At 27.7% G+C, this 15,262-nt stretch overlaps 1 protein-coding gene across 1 annotated transcript in view; it reads right to left on the bottom strand.

Moving 5' to 3' along the window:
- The window catches only part of LOC126740248 (MOXD1 homolog 2), a 137,758-nt gene that overhangs the window by 43,736 nt on the left and 78,760 nt on the right, over positions 1-15,262 (bottom strand). The gene's annotated exons all lie outside the window — the stretch shown is intronic.

The following is a 15,262-nucleotide window of genomic DNA, read 5'->3' as shown; positions in this document are numbered from 1 at the left end:
TTTTAGGTGCCATTTTGTAGAGTTCGTTTACCATGGAGGTCCTCGGATATCATATAATTACCATGCAAAGTGTCACAATTAACAGGAGTTTATTTTTAAAATTGTGTCATTAGTTTACACTAGTGGCATCGCATAATGGTAAACCATATAATTATTATAGTAGAATGCCTAAGTAGGTATTCTTATATAACATAAAGACATACAAAAAACTTGCACGTAAATATTTTTATATAATTTTTTTATGCTTGGTTATTTTTTTTTGTTGGATATGGATCAATAAGAATTTACTCCAGACAATCGACTCATATATCTGGTCAACGTTTTGATCTCTATGAGTTCATCCTCAGGACTTTGTATCGTAGGTCGTCTCAAAGTCTTAAAGTTTCTTTTTTCACCTATATACAAAAAAAAATAACCAAGCTTACAAATAGAGATCACGAGAAATAATTAATTTCTTATTTTATTCTAATTAATTTTACAAAACTTTTTAGCATTAGATTTGATAATTTTTATTTTTAATAGTTATTAATGAAAATTCCAATAAAAAAAAATAATTTATAAAAAACACTAAAACATTTTAAGATTTGTTATTTAAATTATTTGTTAGTTTTCTTCGAAATATTTGATATATAATTAAAAAAAATATAAATTTTATTTTATATACATTTTAATATTTAGTAGCAAAATTATGTTTATTAAATATCCAAATTAAAAAACACAATAATATAATATGATTCAAATGTTTTAAATTAATTTTCTTTTTAATTTAAATACATTTTTATATAGTTTTTTTAATTTCTGCTATAAGAATGGTTATTTACTGCAAGAAATGTGTTATTTATTTTGTTTTATAAATTTTTTCATTATAATCCATACATTAAAAGAACTCTAAAGGAACAAAAGTCTAAAATTTAACTTAAAAAAAATAATATTCATAATTAGTATTAAAGCGTTAATGTACAAAAATTACATATTCTTGTTTTTTTAATTATTTTTAATAAAAATATATATTTGTCATTGCTACTATCCTTTTCTATTTACTTCTATAAAAAATATAGGGAATTGGATTGTGCATATTTCGGATTAAAATATTTTATAACTTTTTTAATGTTTAAATAATTTTTTTATTGATATTTTATGCCTTATTAATAATCCTCCATAGATATTTTAACTGTAAATAAACATTATTTTAATGTATTTTTAAATTAAATTGTCTATTAAAATCACCAAAAATTTTTAAATTAAAAAAAATCAAAATAAAATTTAGATAAATCAAAATAGTTTCAGAAATTTGCATTTTATTCAAATAATTTATAATTTCTTATATTTTTAGAAGTTATTATAAATATAAATTCTTTTCTAACTAAATATTTTAATTATAATCAGTTTGTCCATAAACCTATAATGATGTATAATTTTATTTTAGTTTTAATTTTTTTTTGGTACAGTCTTCTTACATGTTTCTCATATTTAAAATGTATATTTTCTTTGTAGTTTAAATTTATTTTAAATATTAGACCTAAAAACAAATCCATAAAAATTTCCAAATGAAAAACTAATATATTCATAACAAATATTTAAAAATTCTATTTTTTTTGTTTTTTTACATTTACATATTTAATACAGAATAAAAAAATATTAATTTTATTTTACACATATTTTATCATTAATTTCATTAAATATCCAAACTGAAAAACACAAATTAAAATATTTGTAAATATGATTAAAAATTTTTTACGCAGTTTTGTAAAAATATTTTTTATCAAATAAATAAATAATTAGAAGAAAAATTAGTTATTTATTTAATTTTATATATATTTTAATTATATCACATACAAACAAGACAAGAAATTTCAACCTATATTAAAAAAAATATTATTTATAAATTCACTTTTTTTTACCATCATCTTACTTTGGTTTTTTGTGCGAATTGTTAATTTTTATTTTCTTCATTTGTATACTAGAAGCAATATAAAAAAATTACTTTGCAAACATTGTGTAAGAATAGATGCTACTAAAATCACTTATATAATCATAACAAAATTAAATTGTGCATAATTAAGGTTAAAATTTTTCAAAATTCAAAAATTTTAAGTAATTTTTTTTCGCTTTATATTTATTTTAAATTTAAGGCATTACTTTAATCACTTCCAGGAAAAAAAAATTTCTTTATTAGGAATAAAATTAAATTTAAAATACGAAATCGAATTTTTTAATTTTCTTTTAAGTTTTTTCACAGTTTTTTCCTAAGCTTTTTATCATTTAAATATTTTACCTGTAATTAAAAAAGTATTTAAATTATATATTATATGTTTAAATTATACCGTCACTAATAAAATCAAATGGTAGAAAAATGACATTTAAAACATTGGAAAATATGCATTTTTTTCAAATAAATTATATTTTTAGAAATTTTTATATATTTAAGTTTCGTGCTTTTTTAATATTTTAACTATAATTAAAATATTAAAATAGCACAAAAATTTGGTAATATTTTTATTTTAGAAATATAAGTATATACATATTAAATATAATAATTTAAAATAAATTTTAATATTTTTTTGCGTTATGTGTTTTCACATGTTCCTCATATTTAAAATGCGCATTCTTTTGAAGCCTAAAATATTATATATTTTTTAAATTATTTCTTATATGCCAAAATTATTATTTTTAAGCACCTTGTATATTTCTTAATAATTATTAAACTGAATGTTAATTTTTTATTAGATATTAATATTTAATAGAGATATTTTAAATTTATACTAAAAGATTCTTAAGATATCCCAGCAACATCTCAAATACTTAAACCTTCCAAAGACATTATTGGACTATTCAAGGGCCCTTTTTTATTAATACTTCAAGAGAGCCTAAATCGGTTTTTTCTTATATTTTTCAATTTAAATTTTAAAATCATTTTAAAGCATTATAATAAAATTCAATAATTTAAACTATTTAAATTTTTGTTACTCTATGAACTCCAAGATATTAGCATAGCCCAGGCATGCTTTTAGCCTTGAAAACCGAATTTTCTCACCCATAAACCCTCTAAAAATCTTCTTCTCTAACATTTAGCATACGAAAAAAGGGACATAAAAAATACTCCACAGTTGCAGTCGGTTATATATTTTATAACTAGCGGAAACCGAGCCAAATCGCTTTATAGCCCGGCAACACGCAAACTTTTCCCTGTTTAGGCATGTTTCGGTCGCTTTTTATCCTTCAGACTCACGTAAACGGTTAAGGGAATTACCCTTAATAATAAGAAAACCTCGTTTCGGGGCATTTTCATTTCGGAAAGCCCTCGCATTCGTGGGGCTATTTTCGTTCTGTATTATTTAATTTAAGTGCACGCTGAAAAATGGTGCTTTTTTTTTAAATAGGCATCAGGCCGTTTCACTTATGTGTTATAACAAGTATGAAATGGCACCAATATTTTTAACGGTGGTACAATGTTAAAAGACCGTATAGTCACCTAGTCCCGCCCATCTTCCATTAAGCGAACCATGAAAAACTCCGAAATTAATTCTTAATTGAATCGTACCCCTCTGGCGCGTATTAGGCTTGCCCATTTAATAATGATTATCAAAAATACCGGGCGGCTTTCTTTTTTCGGACGAACGATCTACAAGGAAAACAATTTATGAAAAAATGCCAGTCACGGGTCGGTAATTAAATTTTGTTTCTCTGGGCAAATGGGCACGGGACCTTTGGTACAGTTTTTTTTTAATATGCCCTTTTAGATGCATTTAAGGGTTGTAATTCTCGAAACATAAGCTCTGTAGTCATTAATTTTAAAGTTTTGAACGTAATTAAGTTTTTAGGAACAAATTTAGAATGATGGTAGAAGCGTCATTTATTTCCTTTTATCAGACAAGCTAAAACTAATATGAACCAAATAACGTAAAAAATTAAATTTTAAGTTTAATATTTTTAGTAAGAAGCAATTTAAATGCACAGCAGGCGACAAAGCTTAAAAACCTATTCCCATCGCTAGAATTATAAAAAACATTATGATGAAATGATGCTCTGCAGAAACAAAATACATAAGAAAAATAACTTTAAAGTAAATTCAGTACAAATTTACAAGCTAACACTATTAGCGAAGGACGTATCGAGATTTAAAATAAAGAGTTTTGGTTAATATTAAAACTGTCTCTTAACTTAAATGTCACACCAAAGGTTCCAATCATAGGACTAATTTTAGTAGATCTGAATGGAATAATTGCTTATTTGTTGGCATAATTTAAGTGGCTACGAATGCCATTTTTTTAGTTTAAATTTTAGAACACTCGATTGGGATAGTTCTAACGGTAAAAACAAACATTTCTAATTAAATTTAGCATAATTTTAGTGGTTAATTTATGACTACTTAAAAAAAATCAACTGTTAAGAGACCTAGTCAACAACCTTTACAACGAACGGAATCACTTACGATGATACAAATAACGAAAATTAATAAAGAACTTTGCAACTTGAAATATACAGAGAAGTAGATAATTGAAGATATGTATGATGGAATAATCAACTTGAAACTAGAAATGTTAAATGTATAATTATTGGTAGTGCTAACCGTAACCAAAAAGAAAATTTAAGGATTAAACAAAATGTCGCAGTGTAATAATTTCTACAGCGAAGTATCGAAGGAAAAAAGAGGACAAAAGGGCGCGTCAATATTAAGATACAAGCATCTAAAGAAGTCTATAAAGTCCTTGGAACGATTGAGCCAAAGAATAATTATGAAAATGAATCTAACCAGACATAGTCAGAAAAAACAATATTTGGAGGACTTCTTTAAGCAGCTATATCAAGAAATTGCGAAGAACCAAGAAGAAGGTCGGACAAAGTATAGAGGTTGTAATACTCGGAGATTTAAATAGTCGCCCAAGTATGAGGCCTTGACAATTATTGGAAGATCTAGATAAAATATCTTAACTGAAAATTAAACTAAAAAAAACTGAAATAATATAGAAATATCTACATCACCTATCAGAATCAACAAAAACGAAGGTAAGAAAAGCACCAGGACCAATAAACATTTTTGTTTAAACTGGCCAGGTACGCGTCAAATCAACCCTTAGAACATCTCTCTGCATTGTTTTAAAACTGCATTAATACTGACCAAATACCAAAAAAATGGAAACAGTCATATCTCTGTAATACTATGTAACACAACAGTCACCAAGGAGGTAGATTTACTATTTGGCGACCTAAAGAAGGCCTATGATACAAATTTAATTACAAATATTCTAAATGTGATAAGAAGCTTATATCAAAACTTAAAATCAAATTTTATGATTTGTTCCAAATAAAAGACTTAAACAGGGATGCTGCCTTTCACCAACGATGTTTATAATATATCTCGAGAAAGTGTTAATGAAATAAAAAAGTAAATGTTGAAATATGAATATCCCGCTTAACCTGTCTACATTGTACATGCTCAGCTTCGCTGATCACCAGATGGTCGTACAACAAGATTCTGATGATATTAAATATATGAATCACAAACTTATTGAGAAATACATAAAGCGGGAACTGGAAGTGAATATTGCAAAAACTAAATAAATGCGGTCAAAATAACAATTTAAAAAAAATATAAATTTCTCAATTTAATGCTCTTCGAACGTTGAGCCAAAATACCTAAAAAATTAACATTTTGACTGAATCACATGATGATAGTTTCCTAAAAAGTGGGTTGGATTAAGTGTCTCGAATGCTTATTCATGAAATCAGACGATCTTTTTAAAATATTTTTTTTACCATTCACAACCTTAATATCTCTTAAATATTTCATCCAATTAATAAAAAACCATGTTTTCCTTTACAGGCCCCCTAACTAATCACTTAATTTCTCTTTAACTATAAAATATGACTCTGCCAACTTTCCCACCCCTGGTCTCAAAAAACTGTAACCTGCCCATTTTCAAAGGTCCAGCCCACCGTGGAAAATTATGTTTTCCCTCATTTGACGTTTATGACCCGCGCTCCCCGTTACAATCTTTTGTAACGTAATATAACGGCGCGTTTCTTAATTAGGCCGAAGCGCGGTAATTAAAGCGATGAAATTCTTTTGTAAATAGTCCGGTATGTTGTAAAACATGTCGCGTGAGACACGGTCGATAAATTTTTTTACGGTTCCACGTTTTTTCCTGATGCATGATGATGTTTTGTTTGCGGTAACCTTGTTTATATTTATTGTTATGAGATCATTACTTGGTACTATTTAGATTAAGTAAGGATAGTTCCAATGGTCAGAGAGATAACAATATTTCGACCCTGACAAGCAATTCTTATTTTCACTATTTGTAAATATATTTAGCATAATTTTAGTGAATATTAATGGCATTTTTCTATCGTAATTTAAAAGGATGTGATAATGATAAGAGGGCTAACAACCACATAACTTACATCATTTTACATGCAAGTTCTGTTGTACAGTCTGTTCTATCCTAACAGAACTTATTTCATTCTACTCTTCTATCCTAACAGAACTTGGTATTACATATTTAGAAATATCATATATACTAATCTTAATTATTAGTTAAAATAGAAATTAGATCCTGAAGCTAATATATTTTTGCTGAAAACTTTGCTTTATCCCTGCGTTAAAGACATGTATTGATTTCGTCATACTTATCAGGTATGGAATTCATATGGCGACAAATATAAGAAACTAATTTTTTGAAAAATTCATCCTTATATTTGGGGATCATTAAGGAAATTTTTTGTGAACTTAAATGGTGAACATCTATACGAAAGATAATTTTATTGTATAATTACAAAGGAATGTGATATTTTACAACTTTTTAAAATGGTAACCTGACATCGAATTCTTTCCTATTAAACATAGTAAGCCATTCCCATGACCACGTTTATTAATACTATAAATAAACCACAATTTGGATTTTCTGAACCCCATGAGAGCACAATATGACTTCTTAAGAGTATTTGACATGTCTCGAAAATTTTAATTGTGAATCAATTATTAAACCTAAACTCTCGCATTTAGATATTAAGAAGATAAAAAGGAATAATAAAACTTTGTAACATACATATCCGCATACAAGTGATATTTGCAGTATTTAAGGTATTAAGGAAATCATGATAAATAAATATTAAACAATAATAGACTTAATATGCTTCCTTGAGGGACACCATTGGGCACCGAGAGAAAGCTTAAAAAACTAAACTAGCCCTTTGAAATCTTTTATGTAAAAATGATTAATTAAAGTACAACTATAACTACTACGAAATCCAGATAACATAATTGGTATATATCACACTAAGAATATGGAAGACAATAGTACTTCCAATATTTAGGCAAAAATTTGATTTTTAAGCATTCATTAATATTACGGGTAATAAACTCACAAATATGAAGGCAACAAAGCTCATGGAGTGTTATGTTGGAACCGTCCTATCCAAAAGCCTTAAAAACTCTTTATTTTTGAATGAAGTTGTACACCTCATTGTTTTCTAAGATTTTAAAATTAATTTATATAAAAATTAATATCATCAAATTCGTATCAATATATTATATAGATTTTCTATTATATACCCTATAAAGCAATTATGCTTTAAAATCAGATAAACGCTGCCACAATAACTAATTTATTAGAAGATGCTTATTATACGAAATAAAATTATTATCTTTATAAAATTTATAAATTATCACCATTTTAAATTAAAATTTTTTATTTGTGAAGTAATAAGGAAAAACTAAATTTTTGGCTTTTAAACAATTTTTAAATTTACTTTTACGTTGCCAGAATAATTATTAATATTTATTGAAAAAAAGTGTGCAATACCCAATTAAGTTATGCATGATCTTACAAAATACCTGTAAAATTACCAGTGTTTTAACCAAACTTTATTTTGATTTAGTTATTTCATAATAACTCTTTAATACATTTTCGAATGTATAAGTTTTGCTACAATATTATATTAATGAATCAAGAACAGATATGTTGAGATCTATCGATCCAAAAGCCTTTTATATTCTTTATATTTCAATGATATTGAATACCTTACTGGCCTAAAATTGAAAAAATAATTAATAATAATTGGTTTATTATTTAAATATTAATTCAGCACATCTTGATCAAAAAGAACATTTAAAATAGCTGATTTAATAAAAAAATTAATAGAATTATAAACATCCTTAAATTGTTCAGGAATACTTTTTTTAGATCAAGTTAGTTTACTAAGCTCCTTTTTTCTCTTTATTTATAATAATAATAAGACCAATGGGATTTATTGTTAATAGAAACATGCTATATTATCATCAAAAACAAATGACAGTAATGCCGTAACGCAGTCTAGCTTAAGAGTTACTTTGCGGAACTAAGTATAGGCGCCAAAAAGCTAAATAGGAAAAAACGCTAATTGGATAAAAGAATGTACAGCATTGTATATAAAATTATACTGAGTACTTAAGTTAACAGATTAAATTCGATAATAACTATTTCATTCTACTTATGTCACCAAACACTAACTAACCTTAAATGCAACTATTGAACTACATCAAAATCCTATAAAAGGATACATGATATAGATCGATTATTATAAACTCTAATATATTTGGACTATAAACCACATCCGCAAAATTAAACCGAGATAGTACTAAAGATTTGGTAAGAAAATGTCTATGTTTAGATGACAGTCTTAAATTAAGGAAAACCCACAATCAGTAATAGCAGGTATTATTAATTAAAGTTAAATGAAGATTAGTCAAATGCAAATTTTGTGACCAAATTTCTTGATGAGATTCAGATTGAGACCGAAGCTTTTGAAATACTGAGAAAAGAGTATCTAAATTTGGGTTCAGTTGACCTACAGATTCTAAAAGGTGGTCTAGCTTGAAATATTTGTAAAGCTGCGTATCATCTGCATACAAATGTATTTGCGAAAATTGTTGTTTTACCATCTTGGATGTGTAAGTATGAAAAGTAAAGGCCCCAAAGTTGATCCCTTTAATCCTCATCTAGAGTAATCAGAGGCCAAAGAATTTGGACTTAGTAATAGGTAATTTTCGTTTTACATCTTAAACTACGTCTAAAGAGCTTCAGTTTGTCTCATCCTTTTCTAAATTAAATAAAGAATTTCCTTACAGAATATCGAAACTTCTCAAAGGAAATTCTCACTGATGCTGATAGTCGTGAACAGGAATGAGATCATCAGATACAATCTAGGAATTTCTCACTCTCAAAAAGGGACTAATTAATAAGTTAATTATGTCCATTAGAAGCGTTTCTCGATACATAAGGCGTATTCTGAACACAGACTCCGCTGCTAACATTTAGACACTGCAATGCGGGACGTTCTGTAGATCTCCTTACACTAAATATAAATATATGCATCTATAGATGAACAAAAATTACGCAAAAGGCTCTTTGATATGGTATTATGCTCTATAATAGGCAAGTGAAGTGTGGCTAAAACGTCCTCATGGCGCTTGTCCGTAATACCTTCAGTCTATTAGGTTTCTGCTTTATTTAACACTCAAACTTCTGTTATTTACTGTTTTTTTAAAGAGGCGAGTGACAATCAAGGAGCACTTCTGAGCTATGAAATTCGATTTATTTCGATTCAAAGTCGAATTAAAAAATTACAATAGGAGAGGGAAGATTATCAGGATACTCCGTAAGACAACATGTATTCTTTAGGGCTGCTTTTTGGGATCTTTAGGGCAAGGCAGCCAGAAGATCAAAGGAAAGAGGGGGAAAACTTTTAAGGGATCGCGATTTACAATTTTTATTAATTTAGTATAATTTTCGATTTTATGCCTATAATAGGCTTTCCACTCCATTAATATCAAAGCTAAATTTCTTAAATATCTATAATATTAGTATAAATATAAGTGGCCTTATAAAGGTGCTTATTAAAATTTAATTTTTACGACAAAGAATAGTTTCTAAAGTAACTAGATGTTAACAACAACCCACACAGCATGACTTAATTACGCAAGTCGGTACGAAAACATGTTAACGATTTACTTATTCATCGGATTTTTGATATGATCTGGAAAGAAAGTATGTCGGCGCGCAATTACCGTCTTTAATGGCCATAAGTGGAGTTGTCGCCGAGGAAATTGTTGTGTTTTTATTGCGGCCATTTTGACTTAATTGTCGTTAAGTCTACGGGCTTTGGGGGACATAAAAGCCACCGAGTCTTGAATACTTGATCGTGTTGTTTTTCAGAAGGGAGCACTCGTGAAATTTGTTAATGTGGAATTAAGTCCGGTCTGTTCTTGGAAGTAAGTGACGGCAAGGTGTTGCGATAATAAAAATACTTTTTTTTTAATTTTGAGAGTTTACTTCCTGTGGTTTTTGTGCATTTTACTCTAATTAAAATAAATCATTACTTTACTTCAGGTTGTAGAAACATTTTCAAATCTACCAATAGAAAATATTGCCCAATTCTTATGCAAATCCGTTTAAAAATAAAAACCAGAATTAAAATTTATTTTTATTTATATAAAAAAGTTAACAAAAATCATTATTATATAATACAATAGATAATTCATTAGTGTAATAAAATTAACCTAATCTGTCCCTATAATATCTAAAATATCATTACATATAATGCATTTTTTCCTTCCACACTAATGGTACAATAATAGCTGGTTTCAGTCCCTAATATTCGACCAAAAGGCATTATTTATTCATACGCTTATTAATGGCGCCTTTGTCACGAAATTGCTGGCTTAATGCATGAGTAAAGCCGTATTTTTATTCAAAAAAAAATCCAGCTTTTGATTGTGGTGTTAAGTAACGAGCTGAAAAAATTCAGGAGTTAATTAAAACAAATATTTATATAACTGAAAAAAGTGTACTCTTTACAGACTCGTTGGTAATAATGCATCACTAATTAGGATTGTTGCTGGCAGATGTTTATTTTTTTGTCACTTAAGAGAAATAGAAAAAAAAGTGAAACAATGGCTTGTTGGGGTGCTAACTCGAAAAGAACTAATGAGAGTTTTTTCCTAGAAACATTTTCAATATTTTCTCGGTTGTTATTTGCTACTGAGATTACTGGTTTCCTGTTTTTATTATAGACTACAAAGATAGCAGGTGAAAAGACTACTTCATTATCTTTGACATTTCTTTAAAATAAATAATCTCTTTAAACCCCATCACCTGTAGATAAACTCTAATCTTCCACTAAATTTAAATAAAACAAACGTTCGAAACCCTTTTGTCTGATTTAGTGCCGAAGGGTGCGCGATTTATCTCACCCTTTGGTGTTAAAACCCATAGAAGCGGCTTAAATTAACTTATCTCCTAGATAAGATAAAACGCCTTAATTTAAAAGGGGGCTATTTTCAGCCACAACACCACTTTTATAGTTTTAAAACGGAAAATCGGCGGCGGCAAAATTATTCACTTATAAATGAAATCGGTTTTATGGAGGCGGAAGCTCTGGGAAATAAGCGGGAAAAGACATTCCGAAGAAGAGATATACGACGTATTCTTTGCGGTAATTCTTTCCGCTTGACCTCGGAGCTATAGTGTAATTTAGCTGATGAGTTTTTGTAATTGTTAACTTATCGGTTATTTTATTTTATAGTACTCCATGAAATTAGCTATTGTATAGTGATAACTAAGTAAATTTTTAATTATTTTAAAATGTAAGTAATCATGGTTGAAGTAGATTGGTACCTTTATGAGTTCTATACATTAGCAATCTCACAACAAACATTAAAAAGTGTTTGTAATACCCATTTAAATTATGCATATTTAACAAAATATGTAGTTTTTGTTTTTGGATTATATCAAAATTCAGTTTATGAGTTTCATGAAATTTCAAGATTAAATCATATAAAAATAGCTATATTGTTATATAAAAATCTTATTACATACCTTAAAAAAGAATTATCATTTTTAAATTGGGTAAACGCTGCCACGATAACTTATTTATTCGAAGATGTTTATCATGCCCAATAAAATTAGTATATTTGTGAAATTTGTAATTTATTAGGTGTTTTTGAATTAATTTTAATTAAAATAACTTTTTTAATGCCTTATTCAAGGATGCTTAGAACTGTCAAAGTGATCAGTTTTTGATCTGTTTACAGTTTTTTCTTCCATCTTTTTCTTATTCCTGTGGGATATTCAAAGCCTCCATCATAAAAATCCTGTACTTCTATACTCTTTCATTCTTTATCTTCGGAAAATATAATTACATTTTATTAGTGTATAATTTAAATGAGTAAAGTATATTTTACATTTTTGATGCCTAATCCAAGAATACATTAATAGAACTACCTAAAGAATTAGCTACTTGTTTACAGTCTGTTCTTCAATCTGTTCTTTTTTAATTTTTTAATTACCTTGAAATTTCTTAAATATATTATGAAGGTAAGAATTCTCAAAAGGTCTTTACGACATTGTCAGTTTTATAGTTTTTTTTTTAGATTTCTCTAAATTTTCTCACTTATCTTGGACTTTTTTAAACCCTATTTTTTATTATTATCAGTTTTTATCAGTTTACCACTGTTTGCTTGCTGTTAGTTCTTGAATTAGTTATTCTTCTCCCTAATTCTTATAGTTTTTCCTTGTTCGTGTTTTTAAAATATAATAAAAAAAGTATAGTCCCCAATATAGATACTGAACATGGAAAGTGTTTACTTCATTCAAAACTCCAAACTTATGTTTGCTTCTCTATTTGAACTTAATATGATTTTCTTTATTAACTTCTTTCCTCCTCTGTTCCTTTAATTACTGATTTTTGTAAATGTTTGTAAAAAATAATAAAGTCAGCATTAATGATTGCAATTTTTGATTTAAAAAAAAATTCATTACTATAATAAGAGATACGAAGATGATTAAATTAGGGTAAAGTTGTAAATTTTTGGTTTTAACAATATGCCGTGAAAAAAAATTAAAAATTCCGAATGGTTCCAAAGATATTCGAAAAAATACAAAATTTTGAAAAATGGATTTTATTTTTTTCTGAGCTTATTTCTTATCTGATATTAAAATAATTTGTCCTTTTATATTGCCATTTTTTTCACGCTAAATAATGGTGTTTTTAGATTTTTCACAAGACGTTTTGTCTTTTGCCAGCCATCATCAACTCTGTTTTTTCTTATAGGCTACATATTTGGTTTTAGCATTATTAAAACCTCTGCTTAATGCCCTTTTTAACAATGTATTACAAGTAATATTTTTTATTTTTGAAAAATCGAATTTTTGGAAAAAACTAAATTTGTCGCAGTAGGCTGTGATGAAAAAAAATACGTTTTAAATATTTGTATGTTTTGTTAGTATTGTAGTATAAAGTGACAGATATCTTACTAATAATTCAAGCAACTAAGGTTTTTATTAATGAAGAAAAGCGAGATTTAATTAAAGTTTATTTTATTCCAAAAATTCGAGTTTATACATAAAAATAAATGTTACCTGTAATACATCATAAAAAGGTATTTTTGTAATGTAAAAATCCAATATGGCGCCCACAACAAAAAACAAAATTGATGATGGTTGAAAAAAGACGAAACATCGTATTAAAAATCTGAAGATCTCATCGTGTAACACGAAAAAAATTTGCAATGCAAAAGTGCAAATTATTTTAAAATCGCATAAGAAATAACCTAAAAAAATATAATCGATTTTTCAAAATTTCAAATATCTTCGGAACGAATCCGAATTTTTAATTTTTAAGTTTACCCTAAATTAAATATCTTCGTATCTTTTGTATATTCCGAGATCCCCATGTTGAAGGTCGAATTTGAAACACCTGTATATACTTCCCTGTGTTAAGTAAATTCAATACCTTTTTCTTATTTTTTGATAGTTTCAATTTATTTCTATACTACTGTACCTTTTTCTCCTTAGTATTTTCTTGTACTAAAATATTAAGTATCCTGTATTAGGGACTGAACAATTATTGGCCCTTTAAAAATTATAACGTTTTTTATTTGTCTTCTGTCTTCTTTACCTCTGGTTCTTATTACTGTTCTCTTAATATTATTTGTCTTTTCATCGAAGTGCTTTATAATTTCAAAAGAAAATAATGCTTTTGTACTATAGCCAGAATTAAAGTTTTCATTTAATTGCAGATATTCTATCTTCTCTGCCTAGTTTGTTCGGTTTTGTTCTTTTACTCTTTATTTCCTTCTGTGCAAACAATTTTTGTTTATTTTTTGCTTCGTCGTCATTTTTTTCCTTCTAGCTTTTTGTGTCACTTTTTAATTGTCTTTGTTTACTATTCTTTTTTCCATACCTTTTAATTAATACAAAATACTGTAACGAATATCTATTATACTCTTCTATTTTCTTTTTATATTCTAACCTAATATAAAAATTCTACTAAACTGGTTACTACACCCATAAAATCATGCAGCCAAATTGTTTTATTTACAACAAAGCAGTGCATACGCATAGTACGATGTAAAACCTAACGATATTCTAACCAACAAGGTCGTATATAAAATGAAAACGTCAATTAGACAAAAGATGGTGCAAACTTGATAGTAAATTAAGGAAAGGCCGTGACAGTAGCTCGTAGAGAGACCGCACACGGGGTACCGAGATCTAGTACCAGATACGCGTGCGCATCCCGGTCGTACCTTAATTGGCCGCGCCATAAACATTTGCAATTGTTTTATGCGATCCTCGGATCCGTATATGGGCCCTAAGAGAGCGGTCGCGATATTGCGATTTATGGCCTCTATGGCTTAATTACCGCGAGAGCTTTGATGTTTGATCGAAAGCTCGTTCTCGAATCGTATAAAGCTCCTTTAAAAGCCGTTCGATTATAATAAAATTTAAATCGCTCCGATAGGCAATGTCAGCGTATTTGTTAAACAAAAGGAGCCCAATATCAACAGTTTGAATAATGCATAAGCTTCTTAAATCTAGATACGCTCGTCTAGCGTTTCGAAAATATACTGTGAGACATATTTTATGAGCCCGACTACCACTGTCAACGAATTGAATTTTTACTTCCACCTCGAATATATCGGATTATACTCCGAGGTAGAACCGAGTTGGGCGTAATAACGGTAATTTTCCAATGTATATAGATTTTTATGTCAGTTTAGAATATCACGGCGAAGGGATGTTTTTACAGTTTTATAAGTAAAAGACTTTATATTGATTACTAGGTAAAATTGTTTATTATAAGTCGTTGAAAGTTTTAGGAAAGTTTGATTCATAGCTAGGTTAAGGAAAAGTGTATTCCATACAGAATTTTCTGGAATAATTAGATTCAAAAATGTTAGTTAATTAGATTGATAAGGTGATTAATGCTCACATGATTA

Source organism: Anthonomus grandis, chromosome 9 (genome assembly GCF_022605725.1).
Source record: "Anthonomus grandis grandis chromosome 9, icAntGran1.3, whole genome shotgun sequence".
Lineage (NCBI taxonomy): Eukaryota > Metazoa > Arthropoda > Insecta > Coleoptera > Curculionidae > Anthonomus > Anthonomus grandis.
The sequence above is the reverse complement of the archived record's forward strand: the minus strand, read 5'-3'. Positions and strand labels throughout refer to the sequence as shown.